Below are 26,232 nucleotides of genomic sequence, written 5' to 3' on the forward strand. Positions count from 1 at the left end.
TGACTTGTTGAAACAATTTCATATATATTTTACACTTCTTGCACTACAATAGTGTTGGAAAGGTTACTGTACATGTATTTATTCAGCCCACAGTCCCCTGAAGGACAAAGTATTACAGAGATACTTCCTGTATCAACTGCTTTCATTCACAAAAAAAGACACAGTGTCTCCTTTAACCATAGGGATTTTCTTAGGAAGCGGTTCCTTAAACCAGTTTGTGACTCATCCTCCTGCCATATTCCTGAGGCAGATCATGGAACACAGCAACCAGCTATTTTCTCCAGCTCAAACTAAAATTGGGCTATTAGCCAATGCCGAGACATGAGCAGAGAGGGCTACTGCTACAGACCCCCCCCCCCCCAGACAATCTGTGCTTCAACCAGCTCAGCAAGTCATTCTGATGCATGCTCAAATTTGAGAAACACTGGCCTAGAGAAGCTTGACCACAACCTGACAATCTCCTTATTGAACTTGCCCAAGGTCACAAAGCTGGTAAGTGGGAGAACCCAGAACACTGGCTCACCTTCTTAGCAGTAAATCATGCTACTTTACCCTTCTTTGCACCACTTTCAGAGGGGGTAGGGGAAGCTTTGGAAATTAAACTATGGAAGAAGTATCAAATTCCATTTTAAAAGCATTTACAGTAAAAATGGCAATTTTCTCAGTTTTCTACAACCTAGCATATTTTGACTCCCATATCAACTAATCAAATATTTCTTCAGAAGCATTTCCAATGCATAAAACCACCAGATACAATCTGCCTTCTCCTAAGAAAATTCAATACATGAAAATCTGCTTACAAAACAGATAAATCAGAGTTTTAACTTTACAAAAGAATTTGCCACCTAATTTTTTTTCTTTAAAAAACTAGTTTCCTAATACATTTATACAGTGGTTCATTTTACAAAATTTTAATACACATGCAAAATTTAGGAGGCATATCAACTAAGATTGTGCTCAGTTTCTTATAGGATTGCATCATTCATTATCTTTCTCATTAATGCTCTGTAATTGTGTTCATCATTTTAAAAATAAGAATTCTTGGGGCGCCTGGGTGGCACAGTTGGTTAAGCATCCGACTTCAGCCAGGTCACGATCTCTCGGTCCGTGAGTTCGAGCCCCGCGTCGGGCTCTGGGCTGATGGCTCGGAGCCTGGAGCCTGTTTCCGATTCTGTGTCTCCCTCTCTCTCTGCCCCTCCCCCGTTCATGCTCTGTCTCTCTCTGTCCCAAAAATAAATAAACGTTGAAAAAAAAATTAAAAAAAAATAAATAAATAAAAATAAGAATTCTACTTAAAATTTTGAGGACATGCTAGGAGTCACCCTACTCTCTTAGGGCAGTGGTTTCCAAGTCTGAGATGCATCACAAAGAGACCTTGTTACAATACAGATTGCAAGGCCCTACCCCCAAGAGTTCTAACTCAGTAGGCCTGGGGTCAGGCCCAAGATTGGACATTTTAAAGGAATTCTAGGGAATGCACTTTGAAGACCACTGCTTAGGGAATTTCCAGAGTAGAGATGAATAAAAATTCCCTGCAATATTCTTCCTCAATTTTCAAACTGTGCTGAGATATATTCATAATTCAAAAAATAGTTATTTCCTCAAAAACATATTTAATAAACCCTTATCACCACCCACCAGGAGACTAACTCAGACGTAAATTCAGAAAATGAAACAATGTAAATCCTGACCACCCAGCACCTGGTAAATACCCAGATTAAACTAGTTATAAGAAGTATCATAAATAACAGGGAAATGAACTGCCTTTCCTCCTTGGGGGGAAATTTTAAAGAGGTTACCCTTGGCCACCTATTCCCATGAAATCTGAGAACTTTATGATACTGACTCTCTAGCTATCAGCACCTTGATGAGGTGCTTCTCCACACAGTTACACAGTTCAAGAAGAAATGCTGAAAATCAATTAATCAAATAACACTATTAAAGATAGCTTTTATTGAGCATTTACTATATTTCATGTTATTATCTCATTTCATCTGCCTGATACTGCTGCCCAAGAAAGATTAAGCCTATTTTGCAGATGTAGCCAACATGACTGGGAGAGGTTGTGCCAGGTAACACAGTTGATAAATCACAGAGCTAGGACTTGAATCCAGGTTGTGAGATCCCAAAGATTAGGATCTTCCTTTTACTCTGTGTTGACTGTCACATAAAACAAAGCTTTGATCCTCCCATTCATCAGAGAAAACATAGTCCCTGAGTGCAGAGGCTCTGACATCTCCTTAACTTGGAAATATTAGGCACAGAGCCTCCATGAGTTTTAATGGTGTATCTGTTTCCTTTGCTGTATAACAAATTACCCCAGCAATCTATACAAATTTCCATTTAATAGTTCACAACTCTGTACACCAAAAATCCAGGTGGGTTCCACTGGGTTCTGTGCTCAGGGTATCACAAGATTGCAATCAAGGTATTAACCAGGCTGGACTCTTCTGCTGACATTCTGAGAATAAATCTTCCAATCCTTATCCACGTTGTTGGCAGAATCCAGTTCCTTGTGATTTGGAACTGAGGTCCCCATTTCCCTGCTAGTTGTCAGTTGGGAACCACTTACAGCTTCTAAAGGTCATACCCCCTCCTTGTCATTGGCTCCCTCCATCTTTAAGCCAGCAATGACTTCCTCTTCTGCTGCTAGCCAGAGAAAACTTTCTGCTTTTAGAAGTTTCATCTGATAAAGGTCCACCCAGATAATCTCTTGTGTTTAAAGGTCAAGGGACTTGGGGATTTAATTATATCTGCAAAGTTCCTTCACAGAAATATGTAGATTAGCATTTGATTGAATAAACAGGGATTAGAAATCTCTCCAGGGAGGTGGGGTAAAGGAGACATCTTTAGAATTCTGCTTACCACAGAAGGTTAGAATTTCACTTGATTCCCAAGGTCAATGATTCCTAAAATGTACATGTTATCATACCCCCCCTATCCATACACATAATTTGGGGACTATTTTTCTATCTCCAGAGAACCCTGGGATTTGCTCTACACCCTTGCTGCACCGTATCTATTGGTAAGCTTCGTCCCTAAGAAGAAATCCTACTGTGGGCAGGGTCCAGGATTCACTACCTCATGGACATGCATCCAAATTCTAACTTGAGACTCAAGTCAACAAGACAAATGCCCAGGTAGGGGCACCTGGGTGACTCAGTTGGTTGAGTGTCCAACTTTGATTCAGGTCGTGGTCTCACAGTTTGTGGGTTCAAGCCCTGCCTCAGGCTCTGTGCTGACAGCTCAGAGCCTGGAGCCTGCTTTGGATTGTGTCTCCCTCTCTCTCTGCCCCTCCTCAGCTCGTTCTCTCTCACTCTCTCTCTCAAACAAACGTTAATTTTTTTTTTAATGACAAATGTCTAGGTTATTGAAGAAAATTATTTTCTCATAGATCATATCCTTGAATAATTATTTTACCTATTTGTTTTATGTGCAAATTTAAACTTATTCTCCTATTAGACTAGGAGATCCTTCAGGAAAAGATCTGTTCCTTAAAAAATCTTTGTGGTCACAATAGTGCCTACCACAGTGCCTGACATTCAGAAGATATTCAGTAAATGTTTGATGAATTCAGTTAATTATTTGGCATTAATTAGGCTGCAAGGACCACTATTTACTATTCTGAGGTGTTAACATTAAATTTTATTTTCCTTCCCTTTCCCTCTAGATAAAAACAACAGAAGGTGGCTTCCCTTCTTAAAAGTAAAACCTATAGATGTTATCAGTGTAATCATTCAAGGCATATGATAAGTGTTTATGATTGTAAGGGTTTGACTGTTAACAGTACTTCCTATACAGTAATTTTTAAGAATCTTTGGGATTATAAATTTAAAGCTTTGTAAGGAAAGCTCAGCTATTCATTTTAAATGTAGAAAAAAAATAGAATTTGGTGATGTTTTTGTCAAAAAACTTAAAGCATTTAAATGAAAACTGGAAAATTTCACCCATTAAGGCTGTTATATAATTTGGGGGTCTCAAGTCCACAAGGAATCCCCTGGGTGACTAGAAAGAAACACTGATTTGGAGATGAGGCATATTCCATTGAAGCCACAAACTTCTATAAAGAGAGAACTTAAGCTTGAATAGCCTACAATGAATCAAATATTTTTTTGTCTCTCAAAAGTTCTGCTGGTGATATGCTGGTGCTGGTCTGGTCTGAATGAATGTTCTCCTACCCCCAAATTAACATGCTCAAATCTTAACCCCCAATCTCACAGTGTTAGGAAGTAGGGACTTTGGGAAATTCTTGGGTCATGAGGGTGGAGTCCTCATGAATGACATCAGTGCCCTTATAAAAGAGAGATTCTCCAACCCCTTCCACCACGTAAGAACACAATGAGATACCCAGAAGAGGACCCTCACCACACCATAATCTTAGATTTCCAATCTCCAGATCATAAATAAATTTCTGTTGTTTATAAGCTACCCCATCTGTGGTATTTTGTCATAACAGCCCAAACAACCTAACACAGAAAATGAATGTGGGTGCATTTGCTGCTCTGCAGGGAGGTAGAAGGTAGCATGGTGCAGTGGCCTTTGGAGTCAAGTAAACTGGCCTGTAATGTAAATCCCCATTCTGCTGATTACTGACTGCTAGGCTTTGGCCATGAAACTTAACACTTGAGGACATCTGTAAAATGGGCACAAATAATTAACCCTTAATTATTATAAAGATTGGAGAACATGTAAATAAGTTATGTGACACAGTAAATCACTCAGTGGTAGCTACAATGATTATTGTAGGTACCTTTTACCAATTCATAAAAGACTCTCCCTTAAATGTAAGATACATTTATTTGAGTTTTTCCTTTTTCCCAGTGCTAGGTTTCATTTTCCCCCATATTCACTTAACATTTCTCAAACTTCCAAATTCCTAGAAAAAATACAGGACTAACTTCTAGGTGGTGGTAACTGTGCATGTGGGTTATTTGTGCAACACGTTCTCCACTTGTGCTATGTGTTATGCTACACTGGAACGGAGACAGCTAGAGGACATTTGTTGCAGGGTCTTTCTGCTTTATTTTGGTATTCAAGACGTATGAAAGAATAATAATGGTCATCAGGACTACTGCATACATATTCTACATAAAAGAAAAATCCAATTGGTGTTACAGAGCTCCTGGTCTTAGAATCTCTTTCTGCTTCAGCTGATATATAGTGTAAATCTAAAACTTATTTAAAAACCTGTCTGGGTAAGACAGCTTTTAATTAATCTTCTCTTAGTTTTTATACTATATGGTACCTGGAAGATGCAAGATCAATCACCACCGTATTGTAATGTCGAGTTGTGGGACAGAAAGATAAATGAGCTATCAAGCTTAGCATTTTGATAGCTAAGTTAATTGAACTAGCTCCAGAACATATTCTAGATTGGTAGATAAAGTTGTGAGCTGGGGCACTGAATGTTATAACTGTGAATGTGGTATGTTATTAAGAAATCAGGAATTTGCTAATTCCTATCTGTCCTTTACGGAAATTTAAATCCAGGAGATCAGAGAGGTGTAGCTGGGTGATGAGGTCATATTGCTAGTTCTGTCAGACCAATTAAGACAGCTTTATTAGTTCAGACTTTTAATTGAGCACTGTGACAAGGTCTGGGCTGATCTGAAGTTTCCCTTTGCAGTATGCATGGAGAAAAGCTTGGCCAAGAAAATTAAACTCAATTTATGCTTAAGGGGAGACCCTGAGTAGAGTTGATTTCCTTATGGGACCTACCAGGATTTTTTTAATCATAAATTGTATTTCAAATTATGTTTTCTCAATTACAGGGATTTTGAACTGATTCTTTTCCTTGGAGGAGAGAATACCCCATCTATTTACACAATGATGTTTCAATCACCAAGAATAAGAATAAAATTTACAGCCTGGCTCCTGAAAACTACCCGTTGAAATTGTAATAAAACTTCAAACAAAAGAAAAATGCTTCAGAAGTCATTGGAGAAGTATTTAGATATGCTAATCACAGCTATTAAGGAATATCAACTTTGGAATGTCACATCTATTCAAATAAGCAACAGTAAATGAAGCAGTTTTGAAAGGTTTCCCCTTCCTTAAAAGATAATGAAATCAAATTGCTATAAGGCAAAAAACTCAACCTCCACCCAACTCCCACACTTACCCATCCCTAATCTAACCTAAATTAAAACACTCTTTTCAATTTCTTTTCACTCATTTGTTTCCTCTTTAACAAATATGTATTAAGCACCTACTACAGATAGATACACCAGGTCCTATGCACACATTAGGTATTAGCCAGTCACAATTTATGTCACTAAGAAGTCACAGAGAAATGTGCAGTTTGTCAAAACATAGTATGTGCAATGCTTAAGTTATGTGTCAACTTAACTGGGCTACAGGGTGCCCAGGTATTTAATTAAATATTCTGGGTGTGTCAATGAAGATGACTACAGATAAGATTAACATTTGAATTGGTAGACTGAGTAAAGCAGGAGACCCTCCACAAGGTGAATGGGCCTCATCAAAACCACTGAGGACCAGAGGAGAACAAAAAAGAAGAGTAAGGGAGAATTCATTCTGTGTATCTGACTGACTAGGGACATCTATCTGTCTTCTGCCTTTGGACTCAGACTAGGACTAGAATTTATCTCATCAACCCTTCTGGATTTCCAGCCCTCCTGTGGCTGGCAAAATCACAGGTCTTAAGATTTCTTAGCTTCCACTATCACATCAGCCAAATCCTTAGAATTAATTAATTAATTCTATAATAAACATATTATACAAGTATACATTATATGTTAGCATATATTTTGTGTGTATGTGTATACATTAGTTCTGTTTCTCTGGAGAACCCAGACTACTACAGAGGATAGGTGAAAACTGGAACAATCATGTACATCAGTTATACAAACATCTACAGATGTTTGTATAACACTACAGATGTTTGTATAACACTAACTTCTTTATCCACTGACATCAACCTTCACCTTCAGAAATCAATCACTTCAAAGACCCACTTCTGATATTCTACCCTAAGAACTTCTGACCCCCAACTCATAAGCAATAAAAAACATTATTTCCCTAATGTGTTGCCATTTCAAAGTTGCCTTTGTGGTGTCCCCTTTCCTGCATTGTGTCAATAAACCTCACTTTCCTATATCAAAATAGGTTTCTTTTGTTCATGGTGGAGATAATTATTTCCACAAATGTATGAATGTTTAGAACTCAAAGTCACCTTAGAAACATTTAATCTAACTCTAAAAATTTACTAGCCTACATAAAGGTAAAATGATTCACTCAAACTCCTCCAGCCAGTTAGTGGCTTAGCCAAACAAGAACTCAAATCTTGAGATTCCAATAAAAAGAGGCTCCCTTGCTCTCATTTTGTATACTTAGAAAAATGCTAAAAAGATGTTCAGCTTTATATAAATCTCTGATTCATTAAACAAATCTAAGTGCACTTTTACAAATAAAATTCATTGTTTTTCAAAATCCTGGCATGTAAAGAATAAAGAATTAACTCTCTCTCTCTCTCACACACACACACACACACACACACACACACACACACACACACACTATCCTAGCAGGAGGTGGAGGGAGAGAACCTCTGCATTGATATATACACATGTCTGCCAATATGTCATAAACTTACATGAAGAGTTTTATACACATATTCATATAATGTTCAGTTTTGGTTTCACTTATATTCAGTAAATGAAAGCTTCAACTTCTAGTTATATAATCTAAAATCTAAGGAACCTAACGGACAGTCATCTCATCAGAAGGTAGAAAAGAATAATAGTTAATAACAGGACTTCAACATTAGCTACACCAAAGTTCAAACCCCCCAGCTCTGCTACTTGAAAGAGAATTCTTAAAACTCTCTTTGTAACCATAATCTCTTAATAAGGGTAGAATGACAACAAATAAAAATAGATGGCTTCTTGGGTTTGGAAAAATTTCTCAGGATCATCTCTCCAGGTTTGAGGACAGGGAGTACATGGGCAGGTATCGCCAGAAATGAAACCATAGTGACCATATTTAGAACTAATATTTACAATGGATATATTTTTTTAATTTTTTTTTAAATTATTTTATTTTTTATTTTTTTAATGTTTATTTATTTTTGAGACAGAGAGAGACACAGCATGAGCAGGGAAGGGGCAGAGAGAGAGGGAGACACAGAATGTGAAGCAGGCTCCAGGCTCTGAGCTGTCAGCACAGAGCCCGATGCGGGGCTCGAACTCACGAACCGTGAGATCATGACCTGAGCCGAAATGGGCGCTTAACCGACTGAGCCACCCAGGCGCCCCTACAATGGATATATTTTAAACATAATATGAGTTAGTTTAAAATAAACAGATAACTCTGCATTATTCAGCAACACCTACCTAAAAGAGTATTTTTATTCCTAAGGCCTAACAAACCCTTAGAAATCAAAATCCTGTCTCTAGCAAAAAAGATAAAACAGCTGAACAAATAGGAATTACTGCCTCTACTCCTTTTACTGCATTTTGGCAGGAAATAAGCACACCAGCAAGCAGCTCTTGCCTCCTTAGAACAGCCTTACAGAAGACGGACCAATCAGGACCGTGTGGTTAAGATTTTTGGTGTGTGGTTAAGATTTCTCAGGTGGGGTGAGGTATGAGATGTGGGGTGTTGACTGTGACTGGTCTGAACCTGATCGCAAGCACAGGCTGCAAGGATTACCCATATACATTTCCACACTTCAGACTACTCACTCCTAAGGCCAAACAGTAAGCCTCTGACTTTCCCAGAAAATAGGGAGTCAGAATAGCCAAACAATGGCCCCAAAATAGTCATAGATATCACATGGGCCCTAAACTACTTCTGTTCTCAAGAAAAAAAAAAATTCCCAGACATTAAAAGTATCGTGTCCTCAGAATAATGGAAGAGACCAATAGTTGGTACCACTGCCAAAAGTGTTCACAGTATTCAGAGAAGAGGCTTGTTTTCTTTTTTTACTTTGCATGCTGGGGTGAACCAGTTGTGAATTCATTTACATTAGCCATTTCCTAACTCTGGGACTTTGAGTACATTATAGAACCTCTCTGAGCCTCAGTGTCCTAATCCCTATATTAGGGAATAAAAATTAAATTAAATAATAAGTAACACATGCTTAACATAGGGTATAGCACATAATAAGTATTTAATGAATTGTAATTATTATTACTTATTTTATCCCCCCAAAAGGCATTTATTTGTTTTATGAAAACCATAACCCCATCTTACAGACTATATAATATTGTTGCTAAGAATGATTTAAACCAGGTGTTATAATCACAATTACAAATTTAACTTAAAGCATGAAAAAGAAGAGATGAAGAAATGAAAAAAGCAGTATTTTCCCTTCTTTTACCCTGTTACAGAGTACAGATTACAAACTGTTAAAAATCCTTTGCACTTTAATTATTTGTATGTAATCGGATAGTGTTAATTTAATCACAAATGACTCTTACTTATTCATTAAGGTTGTTTGTTATCCTGCCTGACTTTATTAGTGATTAATTTCAACTACATAGGGGGAAAACACAAGTACACCCTAGAAGTATGCCAAGGTCATCCCAAGTTCCTACATTCTGCGTATCTAGTTCTCCACAACAGCATTCCCTGTTCTTTTAGAGGACAGTGGGCCAAACCCAAAAGGGCAGAATCTTCAGTCTTTGACATCCTGTTGCCCACTCCCCACACCCTGGAGCCCAGTCATGACTTCCATCTCAACTCCTTACTACCTTAATGAGATTCAATAACTATAGATGTTCACAGCCCACTCTGGCCTGCCTGCTATTACTCACAAAGTGGATCCTCAATGTAGACTTTTTACTCTCCATTTATTCAGAGCCAGACCTTCCCACCGCTGATGACTGGAATCCTCACTCTGTGAGGCTAGGCCTCCTTCCACTCCGGGTACCCCCAAGGGAGAAAATATTTAAATTCCCTTTGCCCAGACTGTTGAGGAAAATACCATTCAAATGCCTAATCAAAAGCACAATAAGCACCAAGGCACATTATAATTTTCATGCTGTTGTAGAAAAAAGTTATATTAGTTTGACAAGATTAGTTCTTTTAAGAGTCATTTTGATTTTCCCCCACTACTCTGTAATCCCTCTCAGACTTTGAAAATTAATCCTCCTATTATTCCTGTATTTCTAGATATGAACATTATGTTGCCTGGTTTATGGCATCTGGTATCATGGGCCCCTTGGCAAGCCTCTCAGAGTTTTCAGAAGGTTTTGTTTCAGTTAATTCCTTAAGCATCCCAGGATTCAAGTCATTGTATCTTGTAATTTATTTTATTAATCCTGAGTGTATCTTAAAAAAAAGGATAGAAATTAATGAAAATAAATTAGCATTTTTGATTACAAAAGATACCTTCAAGGGCATTCTCATTTCTTGAAAGTGATCTTGCATTGTGTAGTAATACAGGAGCAGAGAAACAATAGAATGCCCTAGATTCCCTCATAAATGGCTGGTGTCTCTTTTTAGATGGGGCCACATTAACCACAGATTGTAGAGGTTTTGAGTCAATGATGCTGTTCAGATGTTAGAAATTGGTGTTGACCCTTAAGCAAGAACTGACAAGCACCCATACAATTAGTCAAACCAGAGCTGAATTCCAAAAACTCCTCTCCAACTTCAGTGCTCCCCGTTAGTCCAAATTATATCCATCTCTCCCCTGGGCCATTACAATAGCCTCCCAGCTATTCTCTCTGCTTCAACTCTTAGCTTCAACTCTAAACCATACCACCACACAAGTCAGATCATGTTACTCCTCTGCTTAAAATCTTTTGAGGGCTTCTCATTACAACGAGGAAAAAAATACAAGTTCTTTACATAGTATGTACAGCTATGTATAAGGATCTGGCCCCTGCCAACTCCAACCTCCCCTGGTACATATGTACTCCTAAAACTTGCTACACTATGCAAAATCATGCAAAAACAACCGCAGAGCTTATGGGGGAAATGTGGATGGAGAAGACACTAAAAAACATCATCAGTGGCACTTTAAGAAAAGGTAGGAACAAATAAAAATAGTGGCACAGTTTTACACGTCTTAAATGGGTAAGAGACACATCAATACTACAATAAATACGACACTTAACCTTGCAAAGACTTGAAATTTGCTTATGAAAGTAGGTGCAGAAGAGCTGCAGCTTGTGAACTATTGCCAAGAGACGGCAGGAGAGTTATCTGAAATCGGAAGGAAAAGTTGTAACACCAGATGGATGGATGGGTGTGACTCACACACACGCGGTGAACTGAGGCAGCTGGTACATGTCTGAGGTATAAGCATGTGTGCACTTAGGATATTCCTACACTGGCTAACCAGGACGCAGTTTTCTACATTCACTAGTATTCCCCACAGACAAAACCTCACATAGGCAAATGCAAAATCCGTGTTATGTTCAAGTTGTTCCCTCTGGATCGTGTTGGAACAAATTTGCATTTTGAAAGCAAGCATCACAGCAGAGCTACTAACCCTCCCAGCACACCATCCGTGCTGTCCTGTGTTCACCATCTCTATCGGGCCAAAGTCTTCCCCTTCAAATTTGCTATTCACTCTGCTTGGATCGCTCTCCCCAGGTTCTTCACACAGCTGGCTTCTCTCATCTTTCAAGCCTCAGTTTTAATGCCATCTCTTTAGAGAGCCCTATGTGGATATCATCCTCCCTAAGGTAGACCTCCATCCTCATTACTCTCTTTCAGAACCCTTTTTTCATTTCTTTAGAACTCCTATTACAAGACATAAATAATTAACTTCTTTGTTTTTATTTGTTATTATCTCCCTTCTGCTAGAAAGTAAGATCCATGAGGTCAGGAGCCATGTCTCTTGACGCTTTTAAATTTCCAGGCCCTGGCAGGTATTGTATAAACACAAAATGTAGGCACTCAACATATATCTCTTGAATGAATAAAAGAATCAAGGAATCATTATATCTAGGCAAATACCAAATATATCCTGCAGGCTCTCACAGAATGGCCTTATTAATGCTGTTATGATACTTACTCTGTTAAATCCCTTACAATTTAGCTCTTGTTCAGATTTAATGCTCTCATTAAAAAGAGCTTGAAGGGAAACAACACAAAATTAAATTAAAAAAAAAGAATATATGAGACAGTCTTCCAAGAAAACATTATTAGAGTCACACAACACAAAAATAACAACAGCAGAAAAATTAGGCTGTCAAAAACAGATGACTCATTCATGCTCTTTAAAAGACCGGACTCTAATCCCAATGATGGTAACAGGAAGGCTCATATTTGGCAAATGATGAAACAGAGATTAAGGATTTGGTGAGGTCCTTATTACAACTCTGTGCCTAGTTTTGATAACCAACTTTTAAGAGGAATGTGGAGTAACTTTGAAGGATCTACAGAGAATCGTGTTAATAAGATTAAATAGGATTAAATATGAAGACAAACTAAAACTACTTAGAGTCTTCACTTTCCACTTTCTGCATCACAGAAAAGGCACTGTGACTAAGACGTTTGAATGTCCCTTAATACCCATTCTTTCCTTCTTCTGTAGCAACAGAACCTTCAAGTTTTAGCTGGGCATGTGACAAGAGAAAAGGCTCTGTACCCCAGCCTCCTTTATAGCTAGCTATGTGTGTGATGTGTGGCCACGGAGCTAAATTCTGGCTAATGGGATATAAATAGCTAATTCCAGCTAATGGCATGGCAATTTCCATAAACCTTCTTTAAGAGAAAGCTGTGTCTTACTCATTGCCTCTTCTTCATTCTTTTATCTTTGAATACCGATATAACAGCTGGAACTCAGGTGCCATGTTGGATCATGGGATGACCTTGAGAATTTAGGTCAAAGTCAGGGAAGCAGTAAGTCAGAAACAGCTGGGCTCTCGACAAACTTCCTTTTTTTTTTTTTAATTTTTTTTTTAACATTTATTTATTTTTGAGACAGAAAGAGACAGAGCATGAACGGGGGAGGGTCAGAGAGAGAGGGAGACACAGAATCCGAAACAGGCTCCAGGCTCCGAGCAGTCAGCACAGAGCCCGACGCGGGGCTCGAACTCACATACCGCGAGATCGTGACCTGAGCCGAAGTCGGACGCCTAACCGACTGAGCCACCCAGGCGCCCCGTCGACAAACTGTCTGAAACAAGGCAACCATTGCACCCATGGACTATCTCATTTTAACATGAGAGGGAAAATATATATCTAGTTTAAGTAAATTTTATTTTATATTTTATTTTTAACTACTAAGACAAAGAGGTAAATGTGCTTCTACTTTTTGTTCTACTTACCAAATCTTAATGGATGCTTTTAGTAAATAAAGTCAGGCTACTTAGGCATTGCCATGGGGTGATAACAAGAAGTTGAATTGCTCTACTTAATAAAGTGTTAGGAATCTGGGGATTTATAAGGAACACCTGAGGGACAAAGGTGGAGACTTGAAGAGAAGGAATGAGAGAAGCCCCTGTAATTGGAAGCAAGAGCTAGTGAAAAATTCTCTATGATACACATTTCCACAACATTTACTCTAAAATTACCCTCCTCTACTATCAATAATTACCATCCATTTTCCCCAAACCTTCAGCAAAGGTTGTGCTTAATAACTTTGTACTACTGGTGTTTGGCTGGATGAAAGAAGAAAAAGGTAGGCTAGAGAGGCAAGAGTGACAGCTCCAGGTTCTGAGAGCTAAGGTTACTGCCAGCAAAAAAAAATGCATTCTTCAGGGCACAACAACTTAGGAGAGAATAAATGTCCCCTACCTAATGAACACACACACACACACACACACACACACACACACACACACACTTCTGTTGAGGGCTTGATGGACCTCTGCATAGGATGGAATCAGGGCCTCAGTATTGTAGGGAAGCGGTCATATTGTAGGGAAGGGCCTGGAAGACTTAGTCTTCATGATGACTCTCATTTATCCTTCACAATTATGCTCCAATATCACCTTTATTGCAAAATCTTCCCTAATCTTCCCAGATAGGATTAATCAGCACCTTGTCCACAGTAAAGTCTTCCTGGGACATTTCTCTCCTGTTGCATCTTTCCCATAGTGAGTTATATGAGATCAGGATATTTTATATTTGTCTTATCTCAAGAATTAAATTGAATCAAGAGTTTTTGCAATGAAACAACCGACATGGTAGAAACCTTAAAGGTAATGTTCATAAATCTTTATTTTGCAAATAAACTAACATTGAATTCCATAGAGTCACACAGCTAGAAACAGGCAGAACAAAGGCTAGAATTCAGGTCTCTAAATCCCAAATCACCCACAGTTGCCATCACATGGTGTTCACTGACACTAGGGCAAAACACCTCAGGAAAACCTAGGAAAACACATAGACATTTAAGCTCTTTCCCAAGTCAGCTATTCTTTTGCTGTATGCCGAGTGAAGCTACTTCTATTGGCTTCAACTTTCAGGATAGGAGAGTATGAGACTGGTGTTTCTTGTTTGCAGGGTTCTTTGTAAGTAGGTGCTGAACATGAATAAAGAAGAGAGAGATTGAGCAATGTACAGGTAAGTACATAGATTCATCAGCCCTCCTAGGGCTCCAAAGTTTTACACAAAAGTACATTTTTTAACCAAATATGGCCTTGACAAAAAGCAAAAACAAAAACAAACAAAAAGCAAACAAACAAAACAACTTGAGGTTATTAAAAAAAAAGGAATTTGAATACAAAATCAGGCAATGTGGCACACATTCGCATTATTTTCAGCCTCATGAGCAGAAGCATGCTAGAGTTGTTCTCCCGGCTCTTCGTATTCACCATGTCTTATTTTATCTCCTCTACTTTTTTTTCCTTTCTGGAATCCACTCAATCATTTATTGGTTTATTGGTGCTCCAGCATGCTTCTTCTGTGCTTTACTCTCTCCCTCTTCTCAAAGATAAACACCTTACAATGGGAAATGGATGCCTCTAATTAGTATTAAAACCTGAAGTGTGTGCCTGTCTTTAAAGTTTTCTAGAATGCATTTTGGTGAATAACATTCCCAATTCAGCACCATTTGACAAGCAAATGTCACTTTAGTACAGAAATTCCCGCAGTCGCTCATTACACTCTCATCCTACGCATGGTCATTATGAGAAGTGGAAGGACTAGACTCTGAAATTAGAGTCTCTCTTTCACAAACCACACTTCTCTGAGATGATGTTTTAGAGAAATGGAAAATGAAATTTTACAAAATCTGAATAAAATTTTGAAGTCTGAAGAAAGTTTAAAGTTGAGGACAGAGGGGACTGACATCAGCAAGATGGTAGAATTTGAGTTTTCCACCATCTCCCCTCCACAGAATATAATTTTAACAACCACCCACAGACAAAAGTACCTTTATGAGAGTCCAGGAGTCCAGCAGAAAAATCTCTGCACATCAATGGAGCAAAGTTCTGAGAACAGACGCATTGAAGAGGATAAGAACAACAGCATTGCTTTATCTGTATCACTCCCCACCAAAGGTGTCACAGTTCAGTGCCAAGAGAGACCCCCTCAGCCTGTAATTTCTCCCATAGGGAAAAGTGAGAGCACAGTGAATGAGTAACCAGCTTCCCAAGCATGCAGGATGCTGCAAACATATCTAGTTCTTTCTCCCTTCAACAAGAATACAGAGGTGATCCCTTTAATTGAAGGGTTAGGAGAGGCTGGGAGCACAGCAACCAGGGCTCAGAAATCATCAAAGGGCTGTGGGTCTTATTAGCTGCTTCACAGACTCCATCAGGAAGCTTTCTCATGAGCCACTTGAGATGCCTTGCCTGCAGATCCCCCAGTGGTTATATCAAATGCTCAGCACAGTCCACCCACCCATGACTGGCTCTCCATATCCCCCTGTGGACTGCAAGTGCAAAGATTTGCAGATAGCTCATAAGCACATACAGAAAGCCTGGCTAACTCTGTGAGACTGGAAGAAAGCACACAAACCTGAGCAATTAAGGTCACTGCCCTGGAAAAAAACAAACAGGAGGCTCTAAGCACCCAACGTGGTTTTGCAGGATCAAGAGAAGTCATACAATCTTAAGAATTCCTCCCTCAAGAGGGAAATAGGAAGTGTAGAGTAGCTGCATCCATAGAATAGATTTGAGAAAGCATTAGAATCCCTGGCCAGATTTACTGGTGAGTCAGTGGGTCAAGACTGGAAGAAGTAACTCTTTCTTTCAAATGCAAAGATACCAACATAAGACATAAAAAAAAAAAAACAGGAAAAATCAAGGAAACATGACAACACCAAAGGAACAAAATAATTTTCTAGTAACCAACCCCAAAGAAATGGAGATCTACAAATTGGCTGAAAAAGAATTCAAAATAATTGCTTTAAAGAAGCTCAGAGAGCTACCAAAGAACACAGACAATACAATGACACCAGGAAAATAATACATGAAAAAAAAATCCATGAAAGTTCAAAAAATAGAAATCATTAAAAAAAACACAGAAATTCTGAAGTTGAATAATACAATGAATAAAATGAGAAATGCAATAATGCGTCAACATCAGACTTGATCAAGCAGAAGAAACTGTTTACTTGAAGATACATTATTTGGAATTATCCACAAGAGAAAAAAGAAAAATAAAATGAAAAGAGTGACACATACGTAACAGATATATACAGAACAGTCCATATAATAGCAAAAGAATACACATTCTCCCCAAGTGCACACAGCCAGAATAGATCACAAAACAAGTTCTAATTTAAGCCCAAATTAAGAGACTGAAATGATATCAAGTATCTTTTCTAACCATAATTGTACTAAACTGGAAATCAACAAAAGGAAGGGAACTGGATAGTTCTCAAATATGTGGATATTAAACAACATGCTACTGAACATTTAATGAGTCTAAGAGGAAATAGAAAGGGAAATTTAAAAGATCTCAAGACAAATGAAAACATAATGCAGCATACCAAAGCTTAAGAGACAGAGCAAAAGCATTTCTAAGAGGGAAGTCTATAGTGACAAATGCTTACATCAAAAAAAAAAGGGGGGGCACCTGGGTGGCTCAGCTGGTTAAGCAACCGACTTCAGCTCAGGTCATGATCTCACTGCTTGTGAGTTCGAGCCCCACATCAGGCTCTGTGCTGAAGCTCAGAGCCTGGAGCCTACTTCAGATTCTGTGTCCCCCTCTTTCTCTGCCCTTCTCCCACTCATGCTCTGACTCTCTCTCAAACAAAAATTAAATAAAAAACTTCTTTCCTTTCCTTTACACCTCAAGGAACTAAAAGAAAGAAAGAAAGAAAGAAAGAAAGAAAGAAAGAAAGAAAGAAAGAAAGAAAGAAAGAAAGAAAGAAAGAAAGAAGAAAGAAAGAACTATACCCAAAGTTATTACAAAGAAAGAAATAATAGAGATCAGCACAGAAATAAATGAAGGAAGTCAAGACTAAAAAGCAATAGAAAAGATAAACAAAACTAAGAGTTGGTTTTTTCAAAAGATAAACAAAACAGACAAAATTTCAACTAAACTAAGAAAAAGAGAGAACTCAAAAAAGTAAAATAAAAAATAAAAGAGGAGACATTACAATTGATAACAACGACCATAAGACACTACTATGAACAATTACATGTCAACAAATTGAACTAGAAGAAATGGATAAAATCCTAGAAACATGCAACCTAGTGAGAATAAATCATGAAGAGATAAAAAATTCAAACAGACCAATAATGAATAAGAAAACTGAATCAGTGGGGCACCTGGGTGGCTCAGTCGGTTAAGCATCCAACTTCGGCTCAGGTCATGATCTCATGGTTTGTGAGTCCAAGCCCCGCCCCGCGTCAGGCTCTGTGCTGACAGCTCAGAGCCTGGAGCCTATTTCAGATTCTGTGTCTCCCCCTCTCTCTACCCCTCCCCAGCTTATGCTCTGTGTCTCTCTGTCTCTCAAGAATAAAGGTTAAAAAAAATTAAAAAAAAAAAAGAAAACTGAATCAGTAACCAAAAACCTCCCAACAAAGAAAAGCCTAGTGGGTTCACCAGTGAATTCTATCATTTAATGAACAGATACCAATTTTTCTCAAACTCTTCCAAAAAATCAAGGAGGAAACATTTCCAAATTCTTTGACAAGGTTGCATTACTCTGATACTAAAGCCAGACAAGGGCTCTAGAAGAAGAAAAGAAATTACAGGCCAATATCCTTGATGAATACTGATGCAAAAGTCCTGAACAAAATATTAGTAAACTGAATTCAACAGTGCATTAAGATCACTTGATAGCGGCCTTGATAGGGGCACCTGGATGGCTCAGTTGGTTGTGTCCAACTCTTGGTCTCAGATCAGGTCATGATCTCATGGTTTCTCATCTCATGTGTCAGGCTCTGTGCTGATAGTGAGGAGCCTGCTTGGGATCCTCTGTCTCCCTCTCTCTCTGTCCCTCTCCCCACTTAAAATAAATAAATAAACAAACATTATTTTAAAAAGATATAAAATCATGTGCAATTTATCTCTGGGATGCAAAGATAGTTTGACATCCACAAATCGATCAATGTCGTATGTAACATTAACAGAATGAAGGATAAAAATCATATAATTACCTCAATAGATGCAGAAAAAGCATTGAAAAAACTCAATATGCTTTCATGATAAAAATTCTCAACAAAGTAGGTTTAAAAATGCAATAAAGCCCATACATGACAAGCCTCCAGATAGCATCATACTCAATACTAAAAAGCTAAAAGCTTTTCTTCTAAGATCAGAAATAAGACAGGATGTCTACTCTCACCACTTCTATTCAACATAGTACTGGAAGTCCAGGCCAAAGTAATTAGACAAGAAAAAGAAATGAAAGGCATCCAGATTGGAAAAGGAGAAGTAAAATGTTCTCTGCTTGCAGATGACATAATCTTACAAATAGAAAATCCTAAAGAGTCCACCAAACACCTGTTAGAACTAATAAATTTAATAAAGTTTCAGGACACAAAATCAACAATTAAAAATCAGTTACATTTCTATACTCTAACAAAGAACTATCCAAAAAGGGAATCAAGAAAATAACTCCATTTGCAGTAGCAGCAAAAAAATACTTAGAAATAAATGTTACCAAATGAATGGAAGATTCGCATGCTGAAAACTGTAAGACATTGATAAAAGAAATTGATTGAAGACACAAATCCCATGTATGTGGATTAGAAGAATTAATACTGCTAAAATGTCCATACTAGCAAAGCAATCTACAGAATCAGTGCAATCTGTATCAAAATTCCAATGGCATTTTTCACAAATAAGGAAAAACAATCCTAAAATTCATAGGAAAGCACAAAAATCCCAAATCACTAAAGCAATCTTGGGCAAGAACAAAGCTGGAGGCATCACACTTCCTGATTTCAAATTATATGACAATTATATTACAGCAGTACGGTACTGTTACAAAAGCAGACACATAGATCAATAGAACAGAGAGTCCAGAAATAAACTCAAGCATACATGGTCAATTATCTTTGATGAAGGCACCAAGAATACACAATGAGGAAAAGATAGTCTCTTCGATAAATGGTGCTGGGAAAACTGTATATCCACATGCAAAATAATGAAATTGGACCTTCTTTTCCATCATACACAAAGCCAACTCAAAATAGATTGAAGACTTAAATATAAAAACTGAAATAATAAAACTCTTATAAGAAAACATAGCAGAAAAGCTCTTTGACACTGGTCTTGCAATGATTTTTGGATTTGACATCAAAAGCACTGACAACAAAACCAAAAACAAGTAGGACCACATCATATTAAAAACTTTCTGCACAGTAGAGGAAACAGTCAACAAAATAAAAAGGCAACCTACAGAATGGGAAAAAAATTTTTCCAAACTATAAGGATAAGGGGTCAATATCCAAAATATATAAAGAACTCATACAACTCAATAGTAAGAAAACCAAATATGCTGATTTAAAAATGGGCAAAGGACATGAATAGACATTTTTCCAAAGACATACAAATGATCAACAGGGATATGAAAAGATGCTCAAAATCCATAATCATCAAGGAAATGCAAATTCAAACCTCAATGAGATATCACCTCAAACCTTTTTGAATAGCTATTATGAAAAAGTCAAAAGATTATAAATGTTGACAAGGAGGATGTGGAGAAAGGGGAACACTTGTGCACTGTTGGTAGGAATGTAAATTGGTATGAGCATATAGAAAATAATATGAAAGCGCCTCAAAAAATTAAAAATAGAAATAAAACATGTCCCAGCAGTTACACTTCTAGGAATATAACCAAAGGAAACAAAACCACTATGTCAAAGAGATATCCACACTCCTGTGTACATGCAGCATTATTTACAGTAGCCGAGATATGCAAACAATCCTGTCAGTGGATAAATGGATTTTAAAAACTGTGATACACACAGACAATGGATTCTTATTCACCCTTATAAAAGAAGGAAATTCTGTCATTAGTGACAACATAAATTAACCTGGAGGACATTATGCTAAGAGAAATAAGTAAGACAAAGACAAATACTGCATCATCTCACTTTTATGTGAAATTTAAAAGAGTCACCTTCATGGTAACAGAATAGAATGGCCATTACCAGTGGCTGGGGAATGGGGATGGAGAAAATGGGGAGACTTGGGTAGAGGGTACAAAGTTAAAGCTATAAAATGAATAAGTCCTGGAGATCTAAGGTACAACATAGTGACTGTTACTGATAATATACTATATACTTGAAATTTACTAAGACTGTATCTAAATTGTTTCTCTCTCACTCTCACACACACACACACACACACACACACACACACACACACTCACAGCTATGTGATGGATGTGTTAACTAGTTTGGTTGTGATAATCATTTCACAATGTATACATAAATCAAAATATCATATTGAGGACTTAAATATATATCATTTTTATTTGTCAATGATGCCACAATAAAGCTGGGGGGAAAAGGTTGAGGACAGAAATATCTAAGAAGTAGCAGCTACTCTTAACATTTTCCAAATGATCATGTTTCCTTTGAGTTTTGAATTTACCTTAGAAGTATTTCTATTAGACATATTATTTAATACCCTAAGTGCAACTATCAAAGTGAACATAAAAAGATTAAATAGTAAGAGCCTTGGAAAGCTTCATCTGGGAGAACATATATACAGAAAGCAATATGGCACCCATCACTCTGATCATTGATGAAATCCTTCTGTAGGTTAAATTTAAGCTTAGAAATCTTTCTTTTAGTCAAAAAAAAAAAAAGAGAGAGAGACAGAGACAGAGAAATGATTCCTTACCTCAATACTATAGCTCTATGTGGCAAAATACAAAACGCCACGTAAAAAGAAAAAAGAAAACTGCAACATCATACAGATAAAGAAAGACATTTCTGAAGAAATAATTATGTAATTGAGGCCATCCATTTTGTAGTCTTCAGATGCAAGAAAAAAAAACTGGTGCAAAGAAATTCCATGCAAATAAAATTAAATTCCACGCAAATAAAAAGAGTTAACTGGGGCTATAAAAAGAGTTGGAAAAGATTCTCCTCAAAATATGAACTTGAAGATATAACAATAAAAATATCTGTGTTCTATGTAATTAATTAACATCAAGTCTCCTGAATGACCACTCAAGTGGTCAATTACTGAATAAAAACGGAAAAGGATACAGAATAAAGGGATTAATAAGTCAGAAACAAATATAAAGTATATTAAGCCCGTGACAAATAATTCTTAGCACAATGCAACAAGAGGTGACCCATTTCCTTGGTTTACCAGCTTTGGAAAATTCATATTGTCCTACGACATGAATATGTAATTGTACTCTGCCTCATGTGTATATCAATCAAGATAGGTTGTTATACTATGATAAAAAATTATTCCTAAATCTCTCAACAAGGGTTGATTTCTTCTTCATACTGTTTGTCCATCAGAAAGTAGCTACAGTACTTAACTACTCCCAGTCTCAGGCTGATAGAGTAACTTCCAAGTGGAACTTTGCTAGTAGTCATGTTAGACAGGAAAAGAATATGGCAGGCCTCCCACTGCCTCATAAAGCTTCTGCTCAGAAGTGACATGCATCACTCATTGTGATGGCCCAGGCAAGTCACAATGGCTCTGTTTGAGTTCAAAAGGGTATGAATATATAATCCTCCTCAGGCACGGTTCCTGATTATGAACCATACAATCTACTACAGTATGCTGAAGATAACTGCATATAGTAAACTGTAGAACTCTTACTCTATAATGCCAAAGTGTTTCTGAAATAAAATTATCTTTACAAAATCTCAAAGAGCTCCAGGCATTACTATAAATAGCTATCTAGACAAAATAGACCTTATTGGTAGTTATGGTTAGTATTTTGGTGTTTATAGGTAACAGCTTCCCTTCTATAAGAATGTCTTACATTTTAACTCTGTCTGGGTATATTCATGATTTTTAAACCTTCAGTTTGTCTGCTGAGGTCCTTAATGGAGAGGAGCAATAATCAAATTAATTGGGCTTTTTCATATATGTCTATTCCCCAAACTAACATATAAATTTGAATGAGGTAGGGTTATAAGTCTGCATGTATAAATTTTACATATTTTTCATTTCTCAGCAAGGAGCCAGATCTTCAAATACTACTCCACAACAAACCCTTTAATAAAAACCCTTTAATAAAAAACCCTTAACCCCAATAGCTAATTTTAAAGTAGAAAGCATAGACATGGTGGTGGAAACAACAGTCAAAAATTTACTAATTATTTTTCTATGATGTGAACTTTAATTTGCTTGGTAAAGATAATGAAATGTATGTCCCTTAAGCAGTCAAAACTCGAATTAAAAGTACTCATGTATATGTATCCCATCCTCCTACCACAAAGGATACAGTGTGTTGTGGGTCTGTTTACCTACTACTGAGAGGAGGCAATAGCCCGCACGCAAGGATTTCTAGTAAATGACTTCAAGTTATAGTTCTCAAAAACAACATTTATCATGTCATTTCAGCACACTAAGGCCTGGAGGCAAGAGAAAGAATGAAAAGTTTTCTTAATGTTCCTTTCATTCTTGTGATTCTTTTTTTTTTTTAATTCACCTTTTCCACTACTCAGGCAAATCCCTTCTCCTCAGCCACTTTTTTTCCCCTTCAGTCATTCATTTTTATAATAATTGGTCTTTATTGTAATAAGAACATCTAGGAACTTCAGAGCAGAGACGTGCCTCCCATCCCCAGAATCCTAGGAATCAGCCTTGAACACTATATAATTCTGATCAATTCTAAGTGGCAATAACAGATATTTCCTTCCCACAAGTGTTGACTAAAGAAAGGGTATGTAAGAGAGTTGGCTGATTGCCCAACTGATTAAAGGAAGACGTAAGCTGTCTTTGTGACCCAAGGATCCTCCCAATGGCAATGTCAAATCCAGGTCTTGAAGTAGGAGAAAGAGGGTTCAGGATGGTTCTTGGCCAGCCTCTCCTCTTTCTTGACCACTTCCTCTCCTTCACTTATCATTTGGTCAGTTCCAATTCCACTTATTCTTGGCTTCCAGAACCCCCACTGTCCTTGACCTTTGACCCTGGTCTTGGCCCTCATCAGTTTAATTACCTGTTCACTTGTTTCAGGCCTTCAGCATTCCTCAAAGTCCTCATCAGAAAGGTCTGCATTATGACTGGGAAAAAGCAGATAATCCTACAACTAGAAGTAAGAAAGACTAGTTGATGAATGTCTGCCTGAGAGAAGTTAAGACATAAGTTTGTGAAGGGCCAGAGTAATAGTTTGCAACATGTATAAAAGTGGTATAATCACCCAAAATTGAACTGCCCCTCCTTGCCCCCATTCCAATTGCTTCCTTATAGGTCCTGAGAGTCACCGTTTGACTTGCTTAAATCCTTCTTACACATAAAAGCTTAACTGAAATGACAGCCCTTCATTGAGGCCTCCCTCCTCCCCTATATCTGTCCCTAAGCAATGTTACTAGTTCCTTCTTCCACGATCTCCAATATATAATTAATAAACTTACTGTGGCATTTCACATGTTATTTAGCTCTGTGCATCTATATATCATCCCTGCAAGAAAGCAATCTCCCAAGGGCAAGATTAACTCTTATTTATCTTTACATCGATGATGCCAAATAGAACATTGGACACATGGTAAGTGTTAAAGAGATGGTGCTCATTGAAATGAAATTTAGTTGAGGGTCGGTGTTGTGGGTAGCAGAAACTGCCTACAGAGAGGTTTTATGGGACACAGTGGGAAGGGCATGAGCTTTGGCTGCAGACTAACTCAAGGTCAAATTGCAACTGTGCCACATACCAGCTATGAAACCTTAGACAATTATTACTTAACTTCTTACAAAGTACTTCTGCCCCTGCGAAATGAAGATATTCATCCCCACCTTGCTAAATTAATGTAAATTAACTACCAGGAATGCACAGCACATGGTACACGATGAGTTGATGTGATAATAGTGGTTATCCCACCTAATGCCCTAGGATGCCAGTTATTTGTTCTGTGTGCCCATCCCCCAGCTTCCAAGTACTTTGGTTCTATAGCTGGCACCATGATTTCTCTCTGAGGACCACCTTGGAGATTACTGGAGCAGCTCTGGCCTAAGCACAGAGAGTGCAAAGATTTCAAGTCCTCACTGAGGTAGTTATGGCCAATAACTGACTGGCGTAGGGATGTAAGAGCCTGGCTCCTTTGCCTGTGAGTAAGACAAACTCTGAGGTCAAACTTGTACTTCCAAGCTCCCCAGGGCACCAAGCTATGGTGAGAAAATCACCTTAATCATATCTTGCTTGGTTTCTTCCCCATTTCCTGTCAGGCTTCCCCTACTCTCCTTGTCTTTTCCTGGAATCACTGACTTAATGACTTCACATGAATCCTTGTGTCAGGGTCTGTATCTGGGAACCTGACCTAGGACTTGAGTGTTCCAAAAGTAGCAATTATTTTGCTAGAGGATTTTCTCTTCTTAAGGAGAAATAAATATAAAACATTGCCATCCTAAAAATATCTCCCTGTTGTCACCTTCTACCTACTTGCCCTACCTTTCCCTGGGTACATTTTACCTCCTCAACATGTTCATACCAGGGAAAAGGAGAACCACAGCAGAAGTTTTTTTTTTTTTTTTTTTATAAAACATATGTGCATTCATGTTCTTAACTGGGTAGCTGCCTCTTTATAGCTGGTTTGCTCAACACTCAGCATCTTGAGGGTGATTAACAAATGTGAAAAATAAAACAAAATTCTGTTCAGTAATGTCTCACAGGGATGAGAAGGATGCCTTCCATAAAAATCTTGTCCAGAAGATCCAAGATAACAGATGAGTCTATTCTGGGACTGGCAGATTCTGTCACATCTTGAGGAACATTTTCCCCAGGGAAATGGGGGATTCTGAGAGGTAAATTCATTTCATAATGTGTTATTTTGCTGAGACCACTTTTTAGTTGCATGTCACAGGATTTTAAAAGACTACTACTGAGCTCTTTGAAGAAGTTTCCTTTCACCAAAGCAGGCCTGGGCAATGCTATCCCTTAATAATGAAATGGTATCTCTCAAGTTCAAATGGTATCTCTCAAGTAAGTAGCAGGTTGTGCTACTTACTAGCTGAGTGACTTTGAATCCATCTTCCTAAGCCTCAGTTTCCTTATCAGCAAATTTAGAACAGTAACAGTCTTTATCTTGTAAGGTTGTTGTGCGGATTCAGTGAATTAAATAGTACTAAAGCATATAGCTCAGTGCCTTATCCAAAAATAAATGCACTCCAAAAGTTAAATATTGTGTTGTTGTTTTCCTTGTTGTTATTGTTGTTTTAACACTTACTTTCCTCTATTTTTCCAAATTAACAAAGAAAACAAACATAATTTGCTGAACCTGGGATATCTCTCATCAATAAAGAAGGCTTAAATGTTGAATAGTCATTATCAAGGGTGAGGGGCTATGAAGTAGGAGGCAGAATTGATTCATTCTGTTTGGACTGGAATACAAAACTAGTAACCACTTGTGAAATTCACACAAAGCTATTTCATCTCAATATGAACAGAATTGACAAATATTCACCATTTCTCCACAGTGGAATGAAGTCCGTGGAAGATGGTTAGGTTCCCTATCACTGGAGACACTAAAGCAGGTACTGAATGACCACCTTCTGGGAATAGTATAAATATTAATTGAGCCTCTTTTGGCTTTAATTGATTGCAATTCTGTTGCAATTACAAAGAAGTTGATCTAAAAGAGAATGCACCATACTAAAGGCCATGGATAGGAAAGCAAACAGGACCCCAGTGCCATCACATATATATATTTCACCCATTGCTGCATGTCTGCTTCTCTCTTCTCTCTGGCCACAGAAAGGCCATCTCTGTTC

At 37.8% G+C, this 26,232-nt stretch overlaps 1 long non-coding RNA gene across 1 annotated transcript; it reads right to left on the reverse strand.

Annotated features, from left to right (window-relative positions):
• Positions 1 to 14,127: 14,127 nt before the first annotated feature.
• LOC123379962 lies at positions 14,128 to 24,023 on the reverse strand. The gene is made up of 3 exons (XR_006585083.1): positions 23,471 to 24,023; positions 15,302 to 15,359; positions 14,128 to 14,449 (listed from the first exon to the last, which is right to left on the reverse strand). It is a non-coding gene; the product is annotated as an uncharacterized LOC123379962 (long non-coding RNA).
• Between the last annotated feature and the right edge of the window lie 2,209 nt (positions 24,024 to 26,232).

Source organism: Felis catus, chromosome C2 (assembly GCF_018350175.1).
Source record: "Felis catus isolate Fca126 chromosome C2, F.catus_Fca126_mat1.0, whole genome shotgun sequence".
NCBI classification, from domain to species: Eukaryota; Metazoa; Chordata; class Mammalia; order Carnivora; family Felidae; genus Felis; species Felis catus.